Raw genomic sequence first — 22999 nt, forward strand, 5'->3', positions numbered from 1 at the left:
AATTGAAAATGGAATCATATCCTCTAAAGTTCAATATCAGCACCATCACTGAACTCCCAATGACCAATATCCCGGGGCTTACCGTTAACCAGAACTGGACTGACCATATAATTTCATACCCATTTCTGTGAAGGGCTTACGGAAAAACTTCGACTCTCCTGTATCTCAGATACTGACTGACCTGTTGTGCTTTTCCAGCGTCAACTTTGACGCATATAAATTAATTGGCTACAAGAGTATTTCAAGGGCTAGTAATCCTGCAGAAATAACATACATCATGATTTCCAAAAGCCTGCACACCATCTATAAGACACACATTGAATGTGTGTACGATGAAATACCCGCCTGCTCCCCATTTGTCTGCGAATGCAGCTTCACCCCTCATACACTGACACTCAAAAGCAGCAATACCTGCCATCGACACGATGCCCTGCAGATATTTAACAAGGTTTCTTACAGCGTATCTCTGAAACCATGATTGTGAAGAAGGACAAGGGACACAGACACATGGGTCATCATCATGTTCGCATTCTGTTCCAAGTCACCCACCATCCTGATTGGGAAGTATATTGCCATGTTGTGCCAACCATTGATCCTCATGTATGCACCCTCAAAGTTCTGTGACCATATGCATGTCCAGCAGTCTGTTAAATATCCCCAATGACATTGCTTCCACAACTGCTGCTGGCAATGCATTCCATGCTCTCACAACTCTCTGTGTAAAGAACCCACCTCTGACATCTCCGCTATACTTTCCTCCAACAAGCTTAAAACTATGACCCCTTGTGTTAGCCCTTTCTGCCCTGGGAAATAGTCTCTCTTGCTATCGACTCTATCTATGCCTCTCATTATCTTGTGTACCTCAATTAGCTTGCCTCTCCTCCTCCTTTTCTCCAATGAAAAAAGTCCGAGCTCAGTCAACCTCTCTTCATAAGATAAGCCCTCCAATCCTGGTAAACCTCCTCTGAACCCTCTCCAAAGCATCCACATATTTCCTATAATAGGGCGACCAGAACTGGACGCAGTATTCCAAGTGCAGTCTAAACAAAGTTTTAGAGCTGCAACAATATCTCATGACTCTTAAACTCAATCCCCCTATTAATGAAAGCCAAAACACCTTATGCTTTCTTAACAACCATGTCCACTTGGGTGGCCATTTTAAGGGATCTATGTATCTGCACACCAAGATCCATCTGTTCTTCCACACTGCCAAGAATCCTATCCTTAATCCTGTACTCAGCTTTCAAATTCGAACTTCCAAAATGCATCACCTCACATTTATCCAGGTTGAACTCCATCTGACACCTCTCAGCCCATTTCTGCATCCTGTCAATGTCCCGCTGTAGCCTACAACAACCCTCTATACAGTTAGTGAAACCTCCAACCTTTGTGTCTTCTGTAATCTTGCTGACCCATCCTTCAATCCCCTCATCCAAATCATTAATAAAAATTACAAACAGTGGAGGCCCAAGGACAGAGCCCTGTGGAACACCACTCAATTCTAGGCAGAATGTTTTCCTTCTATTACTACTCGCTGTCTTCTGTTGGACAGCCAATTCCATATCCAGACAGCTAAGTTCCCCTGTATCCCACTCCTCCTGACCTTCTGAATGAACCTTCCATGGGGAACCTTATCAAATGCCTTGCTGAAGTCCATATACACCACATCCACAGCTCGACCCTCATCAACGTTTCTAGTCAGATCCTCAAAGTATTGTAAGTCTAATAAAAGCACATCGACTGCAGTGGTTCAATGTGGCAACTCACCCTCACCTTCTCAATGGCAACAAGGGATGGACAATAAATGCTGGCCCAATCATATCCTATGAATAAATCAAAATGAAAATATTGTCCAGACCTGCCCAATGTTGGACACTGTGCTTTGGATTTTGTGAGCTCAGGCTGTTAGTGTCCAGGCAATAACCTGTTTGTTGGAAACAGCTGAAGGGATGTGCTGTTAAACAATCTGTCAGTCTCTCAGAGGCATGGCCTACACACCAAGCATCACACAGACACTGCCATTCACATCCCATATTACTGAGCTCTGAGATAGACAGAAGCAATTCAAAATGTACTCATATCTGACTGTAACATGTTTAAACACACAGTGATATTGTTGCCATGAAAATGATTATGAGTGAATATTAGCAGGGAGAAAGTGAGGACTGCAGATGCTGGAGATCAGAGTCAAAAAGTGCAGTGCTGAAAAAAAAACACAGCCATTCATGTAGCCGCTGGGGAGCAGGAGAGTCGACTGTGAGTTCACAATATTAATAAAAGGGAAAATAACTGTATATTTTCAAAGTCCTTGTATTTAATCATAATTTGGTCTTGGGTGCGGTAATGAGACTCATCATTTCAATGCTCCTTACTGTGAGTTGGGCACTGTTTTCATCATTTTGCTGTTATAAAAGTGAACTGAATACATGGGTGAATATAATGCTTATTGGGCAATCTAAAAGTTGGTATTATGAAAGGCTATCGAAACTTCAGTAAAAAGACTTTGCTGTTAATGGTTAGAACAACGCCGCAAACATTTTCACAGAGATTTCCAGCTCAAGTCACACACAAGGTCATTGGGCTGGGATCATACTGGCCATCAATGGAAGCTGTACAATTCTGTTTGGATACTGACATTGTTGGGGCTAACAAACACTGGATATGGTTTATGATGGATTCAATGTAAGAGGCCATGTGCTGCAGGAGCCCATCATTTTTATAACACCTTCATTCAGGATCGGGTCCAAGGTGCAGAATTACAGAGTTGAGGTGGCATACCAGAAGGGATATACTTGCAAGACATGGTTGTTTATAGATCATTGTTACCAGGTGGAGGGGGTAGCTCCTTGGTACAAAATCAATACAGTGTTCAGCATTGATGCTGGATCCTGTGGCTGCGAGACTGCTCTGTGGCAGGTTTTAAGGGAATCAGTAAAAGGGAAACATATCATTGACCACATCATCACCGATCTGCCTACTGCAGATACACCTCTCCATTTCATATATCTGTAAGAATGGTCACTGCACGGTCATTATGGGGAGCAAGGGCTATATTTACATTTTTCAGACCCACCTCACCATGAAACGGGTTTCTACTGGGACAGACCTTAAACAGATTGAGCAACAAATGATGATGCATCCATGAGGTGCAATGGGCCATTATCAGCAGCAGAATCGTACTCTGTACAACTCAGTCTGCAACCTCACACCTGACATACCTGCCACTGTACAGTAACAGTCACAGCCTGGCGTACCTCCCACTGTACAGGAACCATCGCGGCCCAACATACCTCCCACTGTACAGTAACCATCACGGCCCGACATACCTCCCACTGTACAGTAACTATCACGGCCCGACAAAGCCCCCACTGTACAGTAACCATTACACCCGACATACCTCCCACTGTGCAGTAACCATCACGGCCCGACAAAGCCCCCATTGTACAGTAACCGTCACGGCCCAACATATCCCCCACTGTACAGTAACCATTACACCCGACATACCTCCCACTGTACAGTAACTATCACGGCCCGACAAAGCCCCCACTGTACAGTAACCATCACGGCCCAACATATCCCCCACTGTACAGTAACCATCACGGTCCGACATACCTCCCACTGTGCAGTAACCATCAAGGCCCGACAAAGCCCCCATTGTACAGTAACCGTCACGGCCCAACATATCCCCCACTGTACAGTAACCATCACGGCCCGACATACCTCCCACTGTACAGTAACTATCACGGCCCGACAAAGCCCCCACTGTACAGTAACCATCACGGCCCAACATATCCCCCACTGTACAGTAACTATCACGGTCCGACATACCTCCCACTGTACAGTAACCATTACACCCGACATACCTCCCACTGTGCAGTAACCATCACGGCCCGACAAAGCCCCCATTGTACAGTAACCATCACGGCCCAACATATCCCCCACTGTACAGTAACCATCACGGTCCGACATACCTCCCACTGTACAGGAACCATCACGGTCCAACATACCTCCTACTGTACAGTAAATATCAAGTGCTCAGTGCTTAGCACTGCTGCCTCACAACACCAAAGTCCTAGGTTCCATTCCGGCCTTGGTGACTGTCTGTGTGGAGTTTGCACATTCCTCCCTTGTCTGCGTGGGTTTCCTCCGGGTGCTCCAGTTTTCTCCCACAGTCCAAAGATGTGCAGTTCAGGTGAATTTGCCATGCTAAATTGCCCATAGTGTTAGATGCATTAGTCAGGAGTAAATATAGGGCAGGGGAATGGGTCTGGGTGGGTTACTCTTCGAAGGGTTGGTGTGGACTGGTTGGGCTGATGGGCCTGTTTCCACACTGTAGGGAATCTAATCTAATCTCCAAGGTTCAAGTCAGGAATATGATGGAATATTCGCTTGTCTGAATGAGTGCAGCTCCAACAGTACTCTAGTATGGACTTACTAGCAACAGGCAATGTAATTGTGTGGGAAGATCCTGTCTCACAAACTTGATTGATTATTTTGAGGAAGTGACAAAATTGATTGATGAGGGCATGGGGCTAAATGTTGGCCGATTGGACCTTAGCAAGGCCTTTGATATGGTTCCTTATGGCAGGCTCATACAGAAGGTGAAGTGAAATGGGATCAGCTGTCAGTTAGTGAGATGGACAGAGAACTGCTTGGTCATAAAAGACAGAGTCGTGGCGGAACAGTGTTTTTGTGACTGGAGATCTGAAAATATTTTCACGGAGTTGCAGATTGTGAGGATGATTGCCAGAGAATACAGCAGGAAATAGGTCAGCTGCAGATTTGGACAGAGAAAACGCAGATGTAACTTTATCTGGACAATTGTGACTTGATGCATTTTAGAAGGTCTAATGCAGGAGAGAAGTATAAAGTGGATGGAAAAACTACTGGCCGCATCAATATCCAAAGGGATCTAGGTGTACAGCTCCTCAGTTCTCTGAAAGTGGCAACACGGGTGGATAGGGTGATCAAGAAGACTGATGGCAAACTTGCAGACAGGCATCGGAGCATGCAGTATGAAAATTAGCAGGCCATATTCCCGCTGTAGAGAAGCTTACTTCGGGCACATTTAGAATATTGTGTACAGTACTGGTTGCCACACCAGCAGAACGATGTGGAAGTGTTGGAGAGGGTATGGAAACGTTTTACCAGGATGTTGTCTGGTTTGGAGGATATTGGCCAGAAGGAGAAATTGAACATACATGGTTTGTTTCCAACTGGGCATCATTGGTTATGGGGCTACCTGATAAATATTTACAAAATTATCAGAGGCATAGATAGAAATACAGTTAGAAGCTTTTTTCTCAAAGTAGAAATATCAATTACTCAGCACCATAGGTTTTAGGTAAAAGGGAGAAAGTTCGGGAGATATGATCGGCAAGGTTTGTTTTTGCTTTTGCAGATAGAATGTGCAAGTGCCTGGAATGCATTGATAGAGGAGAAGAAGCTAATACAGCAAGGTTTCAGAGGGATCTTGGCACAAATATGAGTAAGTAGGGAACAGAATGACAGAGGGTGTCGGAGCAAAAACTTTCTTTTTAACTTTAGAACGGCATCATGTGTCAGTGTGGGCTTGCTGGGCTGAAGGGCCTGTTCCTATGCTGGACTGCTCTTTAAAACAAGATTTGAGTGCGTGAGTGGCAAGATGTTGACTGAATTATTTTTGATGATCAACAGCCACATTCAGTGGATCTCTCCTCAAAAACTTGCAGTTTCATATCCTGCCTCCCACTGTGGGGAATATGGAGAATTTGACATGAAAGTTCGAGCTGGTAACTGGTGACTCCATCTCGCCCCACTCTCCTACGGCCTTCTATCTTGGACTTCAACATCTCAGGGGACACTGCACTGATAGAAGCTACATGTACTCCACACCCTCCAATGCTGGTATCTGTCACATGCCAGCCTCACCATGCCATCCCGGCACATCTCCAACCCACTGACAATACACTTCTGTACTTCAATGCTGCAGCTCAGGGTGCACTGACAACTCTCATTTCAATGCTGCTGCAAGGACACTGTGCTCAGGAATACACACACCCAGCTCATGGGCTGTGCCTCTGGGCCGCTCACTCTGTGTCTGTACACACTCACTTTGAGCTGACTTGAATGCTGACAGAATTATTGTCTTGCAGTCTTACCCCTCAGCCAGAGCTGCCAGGCTCACCTGCCTGCTGTATTGTCTTGGTGTTTAGCACAGACACAAAAGCAGGAAGCTTAATATCATTGTCCACAGTCAGTCACAGTGCCCAGCACAGTCAGTCAGGTGGAGTCTCAGATCCCAGTCCGGGAGCTTGGACACGGTCAGTCAGCCTCTCGTGGTTGTTGGGCTCAGGATTCTCCCCCTGTGAGAGGACAAGGAGCTGAATGTTAGTGAGACCAATGCGTCTCTTGGGTATTTCCCTCCTATTGTGGAATGGTTCCTTCTGGAATGTGAAAATTAACAAGTGTTATTGAAGGAGATGGAAAAGGTTGGTACAGCTGTTAGTGCTGGGACAGCTGGGGGAAAGGTGGCGAGGTGTCCTGAGTTAGTGAGTAGACAGCACAGACACCAGGCAGAGTTGGGCAGAGGGACAGAGAAGCGGTTAGAGAAAGACGAAGAGAAGGTTCTGCGTTCAGTGAGAGTGGGCGAACATGAGCCTTGGTGGGAGGTGGGTGCAGTAACAGAGATAGAGTGAGGGTGAGCTCACAAAGTGCAGATGGTGGCACTTATCCTGGTGGAGTACAGAAGGCCATTGACCTCCTTCCTAAACTGCTGGACATTCACTCAGAAGGCTGGCACCTCACTGACCCAGGGGTAAGCCTCGGATCAAGCTGGCAGGGTCTGGTGCCATGGCCTCCCCTGCCAATCCTGTGGGAAGATAATGTCCCTCTCGTGCACCATACAATCCACCAGAACCTCATGGGCTTGTCCACAAAGTGAAGCCCCAGTTTTACCCCCTCTGCTATCTCCTGGGCCATTTCAGATTGACAATCTAAGAGTGTAATGCCTTTTTAGTAATGGCCCCTGGAGCAGGGAGGCCGGTGCATTCTGGGATATCCAGGCAGTTGGCAGCTGTTATGGCGAAGGGGAAGATCATCATGTTAGTGTCAGTTGAGAAGATAACCACGTGTGCAGGGAGGGTGGTTAATGAGGCAGATTGGGGATGGTATCATGAGAAAATGCACTTCACCTTGTGGAGAGAAACCCTCCATAAAACATGACTAAAATGAGACTTGACTAAATCGTAAGATGGTTTAGGCCTCTGTCTGTCTGAATCAAAGTAGGGATGCAGTGTGAAACATTGGGAGCAACAAACTTGGAGCGGAGAATTACAAAGGAGATTCAAATCCTTAAAAAGGGATAACACAATGTTCCAGACTGTTAAAAGGAGCCGGGGAAAATCCCCTGCCTTACAGTTACCTACATTATCCAATCCTCACTGGATGCAGGGATGGTGCTGGAGGCCTGGAGAACGGCTAATACCGCAACTTTGTTTAATGTGGAGCAAGGGACTGACTGAATAGGTCGAGGCTGGAATTCCGAGACAGTGGATAAACGGTCACTGAGGAAGTCCCAGTGACTCCAGGACAGTTCGTCTGGATTTGTTCAAGGAAGATCGTGTGTAATTAAAATGAGTGTATTGGTTTGAGGCAGTAACTTGGAACTGCATGTGACTTACTTGGATTTAATGAGAGATCCCATGGCACACTGTTTAAAAACAGAAACTATGGGGTCCTGGTGAATGGAGCAAACAACTCAGAGAAGTGTAAGGCAAGGCATTTGGGGACATCAACAATAGAGAGGAATGGACAATAAATGAGAGCATAGTCTGTGTGGCGGATAAATGAAGGTACCTGGAAACATCAATAATCTTGTTAATGTAGAAAATGGTATCATTTCCTCTATCTGCCAAAGTGCAGAATTTCAGAGCAGGAAGCTTATGCTGGAAATGCATAAATAATGAGTTCAGTCACAGCTTGGGGATGGGGTGCAGTTCTGATCACCCCATCACATGGAAGGATGGAATTGGACTGGAGAGAGTACAGAGGAGATTCGTTACCCTGTGACAGTGGAAGTGCAGTTCTGAGGAAAGAGCTGAAAATTTGTTGCTGGAAAAGCGCAGCAGGTCAGGCAGCATCCAAGGAACAGGAGAATCGACGTTTCAGGCATAAGCCCTTCCTCGGGATTTTTTTCTGATCTCCAGCATCTGCAGTCCTCACTTTCTCCTCCAGTTCTGAGGAAAGACATGAACGGAGGATGCTGAGAGGAGATTTGATTGGGGTGCACATGCTGTCAGGGGCCTGGGTACAGAGGGAATAGCATCTTGTTCCTTTTGGTAAACTGCTTTACCAGTGGTGAATATTTAATATAATTGGCTGAAATATCAGAAAAGTGGTGAGGAAAGTTGTTATTTCACCCAGAGTATGGTTGGGATCTGGGAGGCACACATGGAAGCGGAGTAGAAGAGAAACTCTCAAACCATTTTAAAAAGGTGCCGGGATCTGCAGCTGAAGTCCTATAGTATCCGGGGAGACAGAACTAGGACTTTAAAAAACAATGTTACATCTTGTCCAATGATGACAGTGGATAGAGTGATCTTCTCTATACTGCTATTTTCTGAAGTTTTCAAAGTTTACCAATATCTGATAGAATCAATACGCAGGGATGAGGGGAGAGGGCAGGGAGGAGCAGTGTGTAAATTGATTAGCATCACAATAATACTGACCCCACCCTTTATAAACAATGCTACTTCACTGTGTTGGCCTATTTATCCTTCCTGTAGAACTGCGGAAACCTTTGATTATTCAGATCTCAGTCATGGTCACACTGCAGCCCCATCTCAATCTGACCTGGTTCCCACTATTTAAAGCTACCATTTCATTGGCCTTGTTGAAAAGTTCCCAGCTTCATTCTTGCCCGATTAAAGGCTGCCATCAGTCAACTAATGTTTCTCAGTCACAATTATTGCATATTTGCATGATGATTCTCCATCATCATCCTGAATGTTATAATAAAATGATCGCTGCGCCCCAAAACCATCCCCTACTGACACTGGATCCACTTGCTCCACCTCTTTCCAAAGCACGAGGTCCAACAGTACATGCTCTCTTGGGCTGGACACATACTCCTGAAGTGTGGTCTCCTCGATGTAATCCAGGGATACTGGCCCCTCACGACCCTGCACACCAGTAACCCAGTCAATATCGGGATAAATTAAGTTTCTCAGTATAACTAATCTGTAGTATTGTCATCGCTCTCAAATGACCCTGCATATTTATTCTCCATCATTTCTTTGGTTGCTTGCTGACAGACTGTACCTCACAGTGTAATTGTATACCTTTTGTTCTGTAGCTGCACCAAATTCATTCTGTCCTTGGACGTTTCTCTTGGGCTCCTTAACTAACGCTAATCAAAACCAATACTTCTAAATTCAGCCTTTCCCTTCCCTTCTATAATTTTGGAATCATTTATACCCAGCAATATTTAACACCAGTCCTGCCATTCATTGAGCCAGCTTTCAGTGATCAGTACATCAGATTTCCACACACCAATCTGCATCTGGAACTCCGCACACTCCAAGTATTCATGTCCATGCAGAGTACCTCAGATTAAGGCTGTCTTTCTTACTCCATCTCCCATTGATAAACTTGTTGTTGTATATTAGTACCAACTGCATGTCCCCTTATTTTGAGAATCCTGGTAGTCTCCTCTAATATTCCTTTTTGGATCCTAAACACACCAAGTTATTTTCAATTCCTCCCAAACACCCCGTAAGAAATTCAGTCCCAGCTCTGTCACGTTAGCCCATTCAGCTTGTACAGTTTCTGCTTTCCCCAGAACCAGTCCCAATGTCCTAGGAAGCCGAAGCCCTTCCTGCTGCACCATCGTTCCAGTCACACTCTCATCTACCTAAAACTCTCTGAGTTCTGGTCTCACTTGTACATGGCAGGGGGTGTTCCAGGGATTGCTACATTTGAGGCCCTGTCTGCTAACCATCCACCTAGCTCCAAAAGGTCTGACTCCCAGACCACTTCACCCTTCCTACCCATGTCATCCCTACCAACGTGGATATGACCTTTGACTGCTCACTACTTCACAGACGAATGTCCTACAGACACCGCGACTATCCTGGAATTACAGACACGCTGACATCTTCTTCACTTTCCTGACTCCCCTGTGAATATTGCTCCTCCTTCCTTCTCCTTCCCCTGCTGTACAGTCAGGCTGCCTGTGGTACCACAGACATGGCTCCGACTGCCCTCCCCTGAGCAGCCAACACCTTCATCAGCTTCCAAACTGGAAAACTGAATTGGGAGGGAGACACCAGGATATTATTTTATTCCCTGACTGTTTCTCGGTGGCACAGTGGTTAGCACTGCTTCCTCACAGTGGCAGAGACCACAGTTCAATTCCAGTCTCGGACAACTGTCTATGTGGAGTTTGTACATTCTCCCCGTGTCTGCGTGGGTTTCCTCCCACAGTCAAAAGATGTGCAGGTTAGGTGAATTGGCCATGCTAAATTGCCCGTAGTGTTAGGTGAAGGGGTAAATGTAGGGGAATGGGTCTGGGTGGGTTGCTCTTCAGAGGGTTGGTGTGGACTTGTTAGGCCTATTTCAACACTGTAAGTAATCTAATAAAATAAAAAGGACCCTCAGGACATAAGGAGGCACGGAGAATGGGAGTTTTGCAAATTAGTGGGATTGCAGGGGCTGGAAGAGCTAAGATGGATAAGGAGGATGAAAAGTACCAATTTAGCACAACCAGCCGCTGTAATTCACAGAGATTAAAGGAAGGGAACGTGTGCTGTCATTAAATACAGTTATATGGAGAGACACAAATACTGAGGGGTTACAAATTTAGAAAGGAAGAGGTTATAGATGATCAGAAGTGTAAAGAAGAATAAAGAAATTTTAGAGATCACCAGCACAGATGGGAATGGAGGTGCTGAGACATTCTGATGAACAATAAGAGTTGTCAGCAGAGAAGGATGTCACATATAAAGGAAGAGCTGCATTATTCGTACGCAGTTACAGAGGTGAGGAGTGCTGTAGCGCCTGCTGGAGGGTACACAGATAACAACAGTTCAAACGGCTGGTGCAGTGGCTCAGGAAGGCAGCTCAGGGACAACTCCCAATCAACAATACATCCAGCAATGCTCATGACCACAAGTGAATAAATAAATAAAATATCTACAAGCAGCACTGAGGTCACTCAGGAAGGCCCTTTCAACAGCCCTTCACAAACCCGGAACAACTATACCCGGGAAGGACAGGAGCTCCAGGTGCACGTCAACACCAGCATTTCCAATGTGCCCTCCAAGCCACGCTCCATCCTCCGAGCAATCTATCTGTTCCTGCACCTAAAAGATTCAGTGGGTGAAGAAGGCAGCTTACCACCACCTTCTCCAGGGAATTACAAATGGAAAGGTAATGATGGCCGAGCAAGTATGGCCACATCCCATCAATGAATTTGTACACGGGAAGCTCATGGACTGTTCATGTCCCCTTTGCTTCCTCCATGCAATCCACATTCCCATCTCGTTCTGTGTCAGCAACAAACATGGAAGCAGTAGATTTTATCCATCCATGAAATGCATCGAATCCCTTTGTGAATAGTTAGGGGTCAAGCACTAGTCCATTTATTCACGCTTAGTTTTCGGTTGAAGAATTATTCATGCCAGTGCGTTCCCTCCAATCCCACATTTGCCAACTTTGCTTATCCACCTCTTCAGTGGGACCTTGTTGAAAGGTTTCTGAAAATGCCGACAAACCATTCCTCCCTTTTATCTACTCTGCTTGTTTACAGCCAGACAGGAAAACAAATCCAGCAGGGTTTGTGAAATGAAATTTCAATTTCAGAACAACATGCTTGGCATGGGTAGAGGATTGGCTGATTAGCAGAAGACAGAGCAGGTATAAAGGGGTCGTTTACACGATGGGAGCTGGTGAGGGGAATTCAGCAGGGGGCAGTGTTGGGACCACGCTGTACATCTTATCCCTTAACAGTCTGGATAAAGGATGTGAAGGAGAACAAGAACTAGTTTTACAAGAAAGAGCCCACGATGAAATGTTTGTCATATGAGAAGCTGGTGAAGTCTCTGAGTCTGTACTTGATGAAGTTTCAGAGGCGGCGGTGGCAGGATTTCATTCAAACTTTCAGTATACTGAGGGGCCTGGATGGAGTGGACGGGGGTGGGGAGATGTTTTCACTAAGCAGAGAGACTAGGGGCCAAGGGCACAGCTTCGGAGTGAAGGAACGACTCTTTAGAATGGAGATGTGAAGGCTTTCTATAGGTATGTTAGGAATAAAAGAATGACTAGGGTAGGAATAGGTCCAGTCAAGGATAGTAGTGGGAAGTTGCGTGTGGAGGCGGAAGAGATTGGGGAGACACTGAATGAATACTTTTCTTCAGTATTTACTCAGGAACAGGGCATTGTCGTCGATGTGAATACTGAGTCACAAATAAGTAGAATGGATGGCTTTGAGGTATGTAGAGAAGAGGTGTTGGAAATCCTGGAAAAGGTGAAAATAGATAAGTCCCCTGGGCCTGATGGCATTTATCCTAGGATTCTCTGGGAAGCAAGGGAGGAGATTGCAGAGCCATTGGCCTTGATTTTTATGTCCTCTTTGTCTACTGGAGTAGTGCCAGAAGACTGGAGGATAGCAAATGTGGTTCCCTTGTTCAAAAAGGGGAGTAGGGATAACCCTAGTAACTATAGGCCGGTGAGTCTCACTTCTGTTGTGGGCAAAGTCTTAGAGAGAATTGTAAGGGATAGGATTTATGCACATCTGGATAGGAATAATGTGATCAAGGATAGTCAGCATGGTTTTGTGAAGGGCAGGTCGTGCCTCACAAACCTTATTGAATTCTTTGAAAAGGTGACGAAGGAGGTTGATGAGGGGAAAGCGGTAGATGTGGTATATATGGATTTTAGTAAGGCGTTTGATAAGGTTCCCCATGGTAGGCTACTGCAGAAAATACGGAGATATGGCATTGAGGGTGAGTTGGAGGTTTGGATTAGGAATTGGCTGGCTGGAAGAAGACAGAGGGTAGTAGTTGATGGCAAAGTTTCTTCATGGAGTGCCGTCACTAGCGATGTTCCGCAAGGATCTGTTTTGGGACCATTGCTGTTTGTCATTTTTATAAATGACCTGGAAGAGGGGTTAGAAGGTTGGGTGAGCAAGTTTGCGGATGATACGAAAGTCGGAGGAGTTGTTGACAGTGAGGAAGGATGTGGCAGGTTACAGCAGGATATAGAGAAGCTGCAGAGCTGGGCAGAAAGGTGGCAAATGGAATTCAATGTAGCTAAGTGTGAGGTGATTCACTTTGGGAAGAATAACAAAAAGATGGGGTACTGGGCTAATGGTCGGATACTTGGTAGTGTGGATGAGTAGAGGGATCTTGGTGTCCATGTACACAGATCTCTGAAAGTTGCCACCCAGGTAAATAGTGCGGTGAGGAAGGCATATGGCGTACTGGCTTTTATTGGTAGAGGAATTGAGTTCCGGAGTCCTGAGGTCATGATGCAGTTGTATAAGACTCTGGTGCGGCCGCATCTGGAATATTGTGTGCAGTTTTGGTCGCCATACTATAGGAAGGATGTGGAGGCACTGGAACGGGTGCAGAGGAGGTTTACCAGGATGTTGCCTGGTATGGAAGGAAGATCGTATGAGGAAAGACTGAGACACTTGGGGCTGTTTTCATTAGAGAAAAGAAGGTTTAGGGGTGACTTGATTGAGGTGTACAAGATGATTGGGGGTTAGATAGGGTTGACAGTGTGAACCTTTTCCCACGTATGGAGTCGGGTATTACAAGGGGGCATAGCTTTAAATTAAGGGGGGGTAGATATAGGACTGAAGTTAGGGGTAGGTTCTTCACTCAGCGAGTCGTAAGTTCATGGAATGCCCTGCCAGTAGCAGTGGTGGACTCTCCCTCTTTATGGGCATTTAAGCGGGCTTTGGATAGGTATATGGAGGACAGTGGGTTAGTATAGGTTAGGTGGGCTTGGATCGGCGCAACATCGAGGGCCAAAGGGCCTGTACTGCGCTGTATTCTTCTATGTTCTATGTTCTATGTTCTATGAATTTATTCAGCCAGAGGGTGATGAATCTGTGGAAAGGTTCCTGCCGTAGGGAGGGTTATAGATGAGGGTGATATTTACTCAGATAAAGCTACAAGAGCTGGAGAAGGTTATGGAGAAAATTAGATGGATGGAGATACTCGAGGAGCTTTCATTGATAGGGTGGCTGATAGTGACGGGAGAATGTTACACAGATAGTGACTCTTGTAGGAACTGGATTGGGAGAATCACAAACATTGGATTGGGTTCTACAGATTGGGAGAAATGCAGGGACCTGAGAGGATTACAAAAATAGGGAGGATTGTGGGGTCTCCACATTTTGAGAGGGTTTCAGGTTACACGAATAAGGAGGGATGTTGCAACTGTCGGAGTTTACAGAGACTGGGGTGTTTAATTCCGAGAGGGATATTTGTAGGGTCAGTAATATGGAACGCAGTTTAGATTTTATTAGATTCCCTACAGTATGGAAACGGCACCTCAGACCAACAAGTCCATACCAACTCTCCAAAGAGTAATCCACCCAGACCCACTTTCCTCTGAATGATGGACCTAACGTTCTGGGCAGTTTAGAATGGCCCATTCCCCTGATCTGCACATCTTCAGACTGTGGGAGGAAAATGGGACACCTGGGGGAAACCCATGCTGACACAGAGAGAATGTGCTAACTCCATGCAGACAGTCCCCCAAGACCGGAATCGAACCTGGGCCTCTGGCACTGTGAGGCAGCAGTACTCACCACTGAACTACCATGGCACCCTAAACTGCAGAGCTACACAAAGAGAGAGTGCTTGAGGTGCAGGGAGGAGCGCACAGAGATGGGGAGTATTGTTTCTGTTGGAAAAGGGTCTGGAGGTGTTTACACAGATAAGAAGGTCGGTAGGCATGGGAGATGGTTACAGAGGTCGTGTAGAGCTGTAGGCCAGGAGACAGGAATGGGATTGGGCCTGCAGAAGGTTACAGTCATATCATGTTCTCTTGGAGCTTGAGGAAGGTACATAGGGGAGTATTTTGGTCCGGGCTGGAGGATTTTACAGAGACAGGATGGACTGTAGTTATTGTGGAAAACTACAGAAATAGAGATTATTGTACTGAGTGCAGGATGGGATTATTTTACTGAGTGCAGGATGGGATTATTTTACTGAGTGCAGGATGGGATTATTGTACTGAGTGCAGGATGGGATTATTGTACTGAGTGCAGGATGGGATTATTGAGATGGGCATGTTATCAAGACTGGAGCAATTTACAAATAGGGAGAGTCGTCAGCATTGGAGTAGGTTTCAAATATACAGCAGGATAATGGGAGGGGTGGGGGTTACAGAAATAGGAACTTTTCTGGCAATTACAACCTTCAAGACACTGGTGCAGATGAGATGGACCAAAAGGTGTGTTTCCTTGCTGTATGACTCTATCACATGACAAGAGACGCTGTGAGAGGGGGAATAGGGAACAGAAAGATCCCAGATTTCAATACCACCTTAAGGAGGCCTTCTTTCCCCTATGTTGTCCTGATGCTCACTAAGGCAGCACGGGCCAGGATTGATAACTGAGCTTCCTATATTGCCATAGGAAGTCTCTGAACTGCAGTGCTGAAAGTTATCAAGAGACTGGAGATTGAGTCTGGGACCTTCATGATCTGTGTTCACCCTTCAGCATTGTATCTGTGTCAGGTCTTCCGGACCAAATTTTGATCCCTTAAATTCGCTCTGTTCTGTTCATTGTGAGTGATCTGATCTCGCTGCAGGATTTATTGAAGACTCCAGATCTCCCTGCCCTCTGGCTGACCATCTGTGTGCAATGAGATGATGGATGAAACACCCAGCAGTTGGGAAGTTTATTGAGTCAAGAATGTCCTGAATATATGCAGGAGACAGAGAAGTAGACCGAATGGGAAAATAGACTGATACAGTGAGGGTTACACATAGAGAATGGCGCTGAGTCCCACAGAGATCTGGAAAATCCCAGTATTCATCCCTGGCCTGCGTTGCTTTGTCTCCCTGGAGTGCAGAATTCTGTTGGCTCAGGATCTGGAGTAACTACAAAAGCTGCAGTCACCGGCAGCAATTAGACCCTTACAATGACAGATATCACATGGAGAGATACTGAATGATAGCACCAGATTGCTGGAAGGTGTCAGGATCAAACCACGGTCACGAAGAAGGGGTTTGATTCACGGTGCACTGAGATCAGTGCTCAGGGATGAGGGAGCTATGAGTGGGCCAGGCGATGGCTTAACATTACTCTCACTAGCCTGTTCATCCAGAATTTAATGCCAGTGGCAGGGAAAGCATCTGAATGCTCAATATTCGTTCAGGAAGGAAATCAGTGGTAGGCAGCTGCTCTGACCTACATATGACTCCAGATGCAGAACAATGGAGTTGACTTTAAACTGCCGTTTGTATTAGTCTAGCAAGGCACTCAGCTCAAGGGCAGCTCGGGGGTGGGCATGAAATGCTGGGCAGCCAGAGACAGCAAAATCCTACGAGTGAATTAAAAACAACATCGTTGGGACCAGCGTCTTTGCCAATCATGTTGGTAGGTTTATGGACAGGGCTTTAAGCTAACATGGAGGATGCAGGCACAAGGTTCAGGTGAAAGGAGCTTTCCAAATCCAAAGAGAAAAGGTGACACATCAGAACAGCATGGGAATGTGACTGAAGACAAGCAGAAAGGAACAGGATGGGACAGAGTTTAACTAAAACTGTACGTCAGTGAATTGGTTTGCGACAGGACATTGTGGGAAAGAATAAATTATATATATATTTTTTGGAATTGCCAAAGTATCTGCAATAAGATAATAGACTTGTGGCAGAGAGAGAAATGGGATTTAGTCAGCAGAGAGATGTGGTTACAGGGTTAACAAAAGGTGGAACGTAAATATACAATGGTCCACAACCTTGTGGGATCTCAGGCAGAATGGGAGTACAGGATGGGTAACCCTGACAGTAATCAATAACAAGGGCATTACAGAGAAAGCATTTGGCCTCAGATGATGTGGCTGAATTAGCCTGAATGTGAATTCTGGGTCCCATGTGTCACAAATCCAAGCAGAAGAACTTTTGTTTTCGGCTGCCTAGACGCATTTCATTGTTCCTCCCTGCATTAAACAGGAATTCATTGGAATTTGTAACAAAGGCTTGATGATAGTTTTAGGAGACTTCAATCTTTGCATGATCTGGGACAGTCACACTGACAAGAGTGATATTATCAGAGCTGCTCTTTGAATGTTCTTTTTGTCAGTGTTTCTTTGAATAACATATTGTGCAGATGGCTAGGGATATCCTGATCTCAGATTGACCGTTGAGTGATGAAGCTGAGTGAAGGTGTGATGTAACACAGAGATTCCCCAGGAGATTGCAATATAGTGGAATTCAAAGAGATTACTAAGTTTTCAAATGACCATAAAGCACACCCGAGCGTCAGAAAGAAAGCCAATTACATGAGTGTGAGAGGAGAACTGACCAAGGTAAACAGAGGAAACAGACTGAAATGTCAGGCTGTAAATGAACAGTGGAAAAACAAATAGAGTCATAGAGTGATAGAGATGTACAGCAGAGAAACAGACCCCTCGGTCCAATTCGTCCACGCCAACCAGATATCATAACCATTCTAGTTCCATTTACCGGCACTTATCCCACTAATTCCTTCCTATTCATATAGCCATCCAGATGTCTTTTAAATGCTATAAGTTTACTTGCCTCCACCACTTCCTCTGGCAGTTGATTCCGTACACACAGCACCGTCTGCGTGAAAAGGTTGCCCCGTAGGTCCCTTTCAAATTTTTAATCTCTCCGCCCTGAAGTTATGCCCTCTCGTTCTGGACTCCCCCATCCCAGGGAAGCGACCTTGTCTGTTTATCCTATCCATGCCCCTCCTGACTTTATAAATCTCTATAAGGCCACCCCTCAACCTCTGACACTCCACGGAAAACAGCCCCAGTCGATTCAGCCTCTCGTTGTAGCTCAAGTCCTCCAACCCTGGCAACATCCTTGTAAATCTTTTCTGAACCCTTTGAAGTTTCACAACATCCTTCCGATAGGAATGAGACCAGAGTTGCACGCAATATTCCAACAGTGGCCAAACAAGTGTCCTGTACAACCGCAAGATGACCTCCCAACTCTTATGCTCGATACTATGACCAATAAAGGAAAGCATACAAAACGCCTTCATCACTATCTTATCTACCTGCGACTCCACTATCAAGGAACTATGAATCTGCACTCCAAGGTCTCTTTGTTCAGCAACACTCCCTAGGACCTTACCATTCAGTGTATAAGTCATGTGAGGATTTGCTTTTCCAAAATGAAGCACCTCACATTTATCGAAATTAATCTCCATCTTCCATTCCTCACTCCATTGACCCATCTGATAAACAGGAGACATTGAGGTCTGCAGCTGCTGGCGATCAGAATTGAGAGTGTAGTACTGGAAAAGCACAGCAGGTCAAGGCAGCATCCGAGCAGCAGGAAAGTCGATGTTTCGGACTGGAGCCCTGCATCAGGAATGAGGCTGGGAGCCTCGGGGGTGGAGAGATAAATGGGAGGACGTGGGATTGGGGTGAAGGTACTGGGAGTGCAATAGGTATTTGGAGATGTGGTAAGAGTTCTAGGTCAAAGTGGAGGGTGGAGCAGATTGGTGGGAAGGAAGATTGACAGATGGGACAGGTCATGAGGGTGGTGCTGAGCTGGAAGGTTGGAACTGCGGTAAGTGGGGAAGGGGAAATGAGGAAACTGGTGAAGTCCACATTGATGCCATGAGGTTGAAGGGTCCCAAGGCAAAAGAAAAGGCGTTCTTCCTCCAGGCATCGGGTGGTGAGAGAGTGGCGGTTGGAGGAGGCCCAGGACCTGCATGTTCTTGGCAGAGTGGGTGGGGGAGTTGAAATGTTTGGCAACTGGTCATTGGGTTGATTTTCAGGTATCCTGGAGACTTTTTGTGAAGTGCGCTGTGAGAAGACGCCCAGTCTCCTCATCTCCTGTACACTGAGGACATGGGACACCTTCTCACAGAGCAGGTTAGAGAACACCTCCGGACACTGGCACCGATCAACCCCACCGCCATGTTGTGCAGAATTTGAACCTGTGTGGGCAAGCCCCAATGGATTTCTAACCCATCGCCTAAACCACACAACTACAACTACATGCTTACAGAGGTTGCAGAGCAAAGGAGGATAGTAGGGACTGGAAGAGGTTTCACAGTTTAAGAGTGTAGTAGGGACTGGAGGAAAATACCAAAATAGGGAGGGTTTACGTTTGAAGGATTCTGCAGAAAACTTTTACAGTGTTAATACAGGATTCTTGACAGTGAGGAGTAACAGAAAAATCTTGGGTCAATGTCCAGGGATCCTTCACAGTTGCTAACCAAGTTGTTAGGGTTGTTAAGAAAGCCAATGATATGTTGGCTTTCGTTTGCAGGGGCCGTGAGTTTAAGAGCTGTGAGGTTATGTTGCAGCTCGATACATCCTGTGGTTAGACTACAATTAGAATATTGTGTTCAGTTCTGGTTGCCTCATTACAGGAAAAATGTGTAAGTTTTGGAGAGGTTGCAGAGGAGACTTATCAGGATGTTGCCTGGTCTGGAGGGGAGGTCTAACGAAGTAAGGTTGAGGGAGCCAGGGCTTTTCATTTTGGAATGAAAAAGGATGAGAATTGACTTGATAGAGGTACGAGATTATGAGAGGCAGACATAGGGTGGGTGGCCTGAGATTTTTCCCAGTGCGAAAATGGCTATAACTAGGAGGCAAAACTGTAAGGTAATTGGAGGAAGGTTGAGGGGAGATGCCAGAGGTAGCTTCTTTACACAGAGTGTGGTGGGTGGGTGGAATGTATTGCCAGTGTTGATATTAGAGACAGATATAATAGAGACATTTAAGTATATTTAGATAGACACATGAATGATTGCAAAATGAATTTCTCAAAATGGAGACCTGTGACCAGTGGTGTTCCACAGGGATCCGTGCTGGGACCACTGCTGCTTGTGATACATATCAATGATTTGGTGAAAGGTATTGGTTCCTTGATTAGCAGGTTGCAGGTGACACTAAGATTGGTGGAGTAGCAGATAGAGAAGGGGATTGTTAGAGAATACAGCAGAATATAGATAGATTGGAGAGGCGGGCTGGGAAATGGCAGATGGAGTTTATTCCGGACAAATGTGAGGTGATGCATTTCGGATGATCTAATTGGAAAGTGAGCTATACAGGAAATGGAAAAGTCCTGGGGAAAATTGATGTACAGAGAGATCTGCGTATTCAGGCCCATTGTTCCTTAAATGTGGCAACGCAGGACAGTAAATTGGTCACGGTGGAATATGGCATGTTTTCCTTTATTCGAAGGGGTATCGCGTACAAAAGTTGGCAGGTCACATTACAGTTGTCTAGGTCTTTGATTCGGTCACATTTAGAATATTACATACAGTTCTGGTCGCCACATTACCAAAATGATGTGCATGCTTTGGAGAGGGTGCAGAGAATGTTCACCAGGAAGTTGCCTGGTATAGAGGGCACTAGCAATGAGGAGAGATTGAATATATTCGGATTATAATTCGGATTTCACTTAAGAGCGCAATCAGGAGGGCATAAAGGGGACCACAAAAAGCGCTTGCAGATCAGGCTGAGGAAAATCCAAAGAGATTCTACAAGTATATTAACAACAGAAGATTAACTAGGGGCAGAGTATGGCTCCTTGAAGATGAATGGGGCAATCCAAGTGTGGAATCACAGGAGATGGGTGAGATCCTAACCAAAAATATCATGTTTGAACTTACTGTGGAGAAAGACAGGGGATGTCAGGGAATTAAACTGTGATGTCTTCAGAAGACCCCACATAACAGGAGGTACTGGAGGTTTTTAAATGCATATAAGGGAGACAATTCCATGGGAACTAATCAAGCATATCCCAGGATATTGTGTGAAGCTCAGGAAGAAATTATGGGTCCCATAAAGAGATTTTTTTCTATCACTGGCAGCCACGGGTGATGGGCAGGGAGCCTGGAGGGTGGCTAATGTTGTGCCAGTATTTAGAAAAGACTGCGAGGGAAAGCAAGGGAGATAAACACCAATTAGCTTGATGTCAGTGGTGCGTACATTGTTGGAAGCGATTCTGCGGGACAGGAGTTACATGCATTTGCAACGGCAAGGATTGATTAGGGATAGTCAGCGCAGCTTTGGAGTACTCCATAGAATTCTGATCATCCTGATCAGAAGAAGGTGTTACTGATACTGGAGGGTTTGACAGAATCGGAGAGGCTGAATATGCTGGAAAGCAACATGGGGGGGATGAGATAGATTTAGCAGATAAGGCTAAGGAGAATGCAAATAATTTTCTACAGCATACAACTACACAAAAACAACTGGACAGACACTAGGGCTCCTCAAAGATCAGTGAGGCCATCCAACTGTAGACACACAGGAGATGGGCGAGGGCCTAAATGAGCATTTCATGTCAGAACATACTGCGGACAAAGACTAGGAAACAAAGGGAAGAAACAGTGATGGCTTGTAAAGAGTCCCCATTACAGAAGAGGTGGTGCTGGAGGCCTTAGAACACAAATGTAGAGAAAGCCCTAGATCCTGAACAAATGTATCCCAGAATATTGTGACAAAGTAGTGGCAGGGATACGAGCAGAAATATTTATATCATTGTCTTTCGCATTTCCATTGGGTGTACGTGGCTGAGGGGTGACCTTATAAAGGTTTAGAAAACCATGAAGGGCACAGGTAAGTTGATTAGCCAATGTCTTTACCCCAGGGTAATGGGGTCCATGACTAGATGGGATTGAACTGCAGAAAGAGAAGGTGTTAGCAATTCTGGAAAGTGTGAAAATCGGTAAGTCCATTGGGCCAGTTGGGATTTATCCTTGGCTTCACTAGGAAGCCAGGAAGGAGTTTGCTGAGACTTTGGCTTTGATCTTTATGTCGCCCATTTTCTATGGGAATAGTGCCAGAAGGCTGGAGGACAACAAATGTTGTCCCCTTGTCCATGAAAGGGAATAGAGACAACCCTGGTAATTATAGACCTTTGAGCCTTACTTTGATTCTGGGTAAAGTGTTGGGAAGGTGTGTAAAAGCTAGCATTTATAACCATCTGGAGATGAATAAGTTGATGAGGGATAGTCAGCACGGTTTTGTGAAGGGTCGGTCATGCCTCACAAACCTTATTGACTTCTTTGAGGTGACCAAACAGGTCGATGTAGGGAAAGCAGATCTTGGGGTCGTGCAGATGAGCAGAGGATCACTGTGTCCATGTATATAGATTCTTGAAAGTTGCCACCCAGGTTGATAGGGTTGTTAAGAAGGCATTCAGCATGTGAGCTTTTATTGGTACAGGGATGTAGTTTCAGAACCATGAGATAATGCTGCAGTTGTACAGAACTCTGGTGCAGCCACATCTGGAGAGTTGCCTCTGGTTCAGATCACCGCATTAGATGAAAGATGTGAAAGATTTGGAAAGGGTTCCAAGGAGATTTACTAGGATGTTACCTGGTACGGAGGGAAGGGGTTCATAACCTCCAGTTATGACGAAGGCTGAGGGACTTGAATCTGTTTTTGTTCGAGAGAAGTCATTTGAGGCCAATTGATTGAGACATACAAGATAATCAGAGGGTGGGATGGGTTGGACAGTGAGAGCCTTTTCCCTCGGATGGCGATGCCTAGCATGAGGGGAGATAGCTTTACATTGAGGTAGATCTTAATATTATTATTAATTAATAGATATGGGACAGATGTCAGTGGTACTCAGAATAGTCACGGAATGGAATGCATTGCCTGCAACAGTAGTAGACTCGCCAACTTTAAGGGCATTTAAACGGTCGTTGGATTGGCATGTGGTTGAGAATGGATAAGGGAAGGTTAGATGGACTTCAGATTGATTCCACAGGTTGGCTCAACATTGAGGGCCGAAGGCCTGTACCGCGCTGCCATGTTGTATGTTCTGTGTCCTA

This window comes from Chiloscyllium plagiosum, unplaced genomic scaffold, assembly GCF_037043375.1.
Source record: "Chiloscyllium plagiosum isolate Xiang-an unplaced genomic scaffold, Cpla_swu_hap1 HiC_scaffold_36, whole genome shotgun sequence".
Lineage (NCBI taxonomy): Eukaryota > Metazoa > Chordata > Chondrichthyes > Orectolobiformes > Hemiscylliidae > Chiloscyllium > Chiloscyllium plagiosum.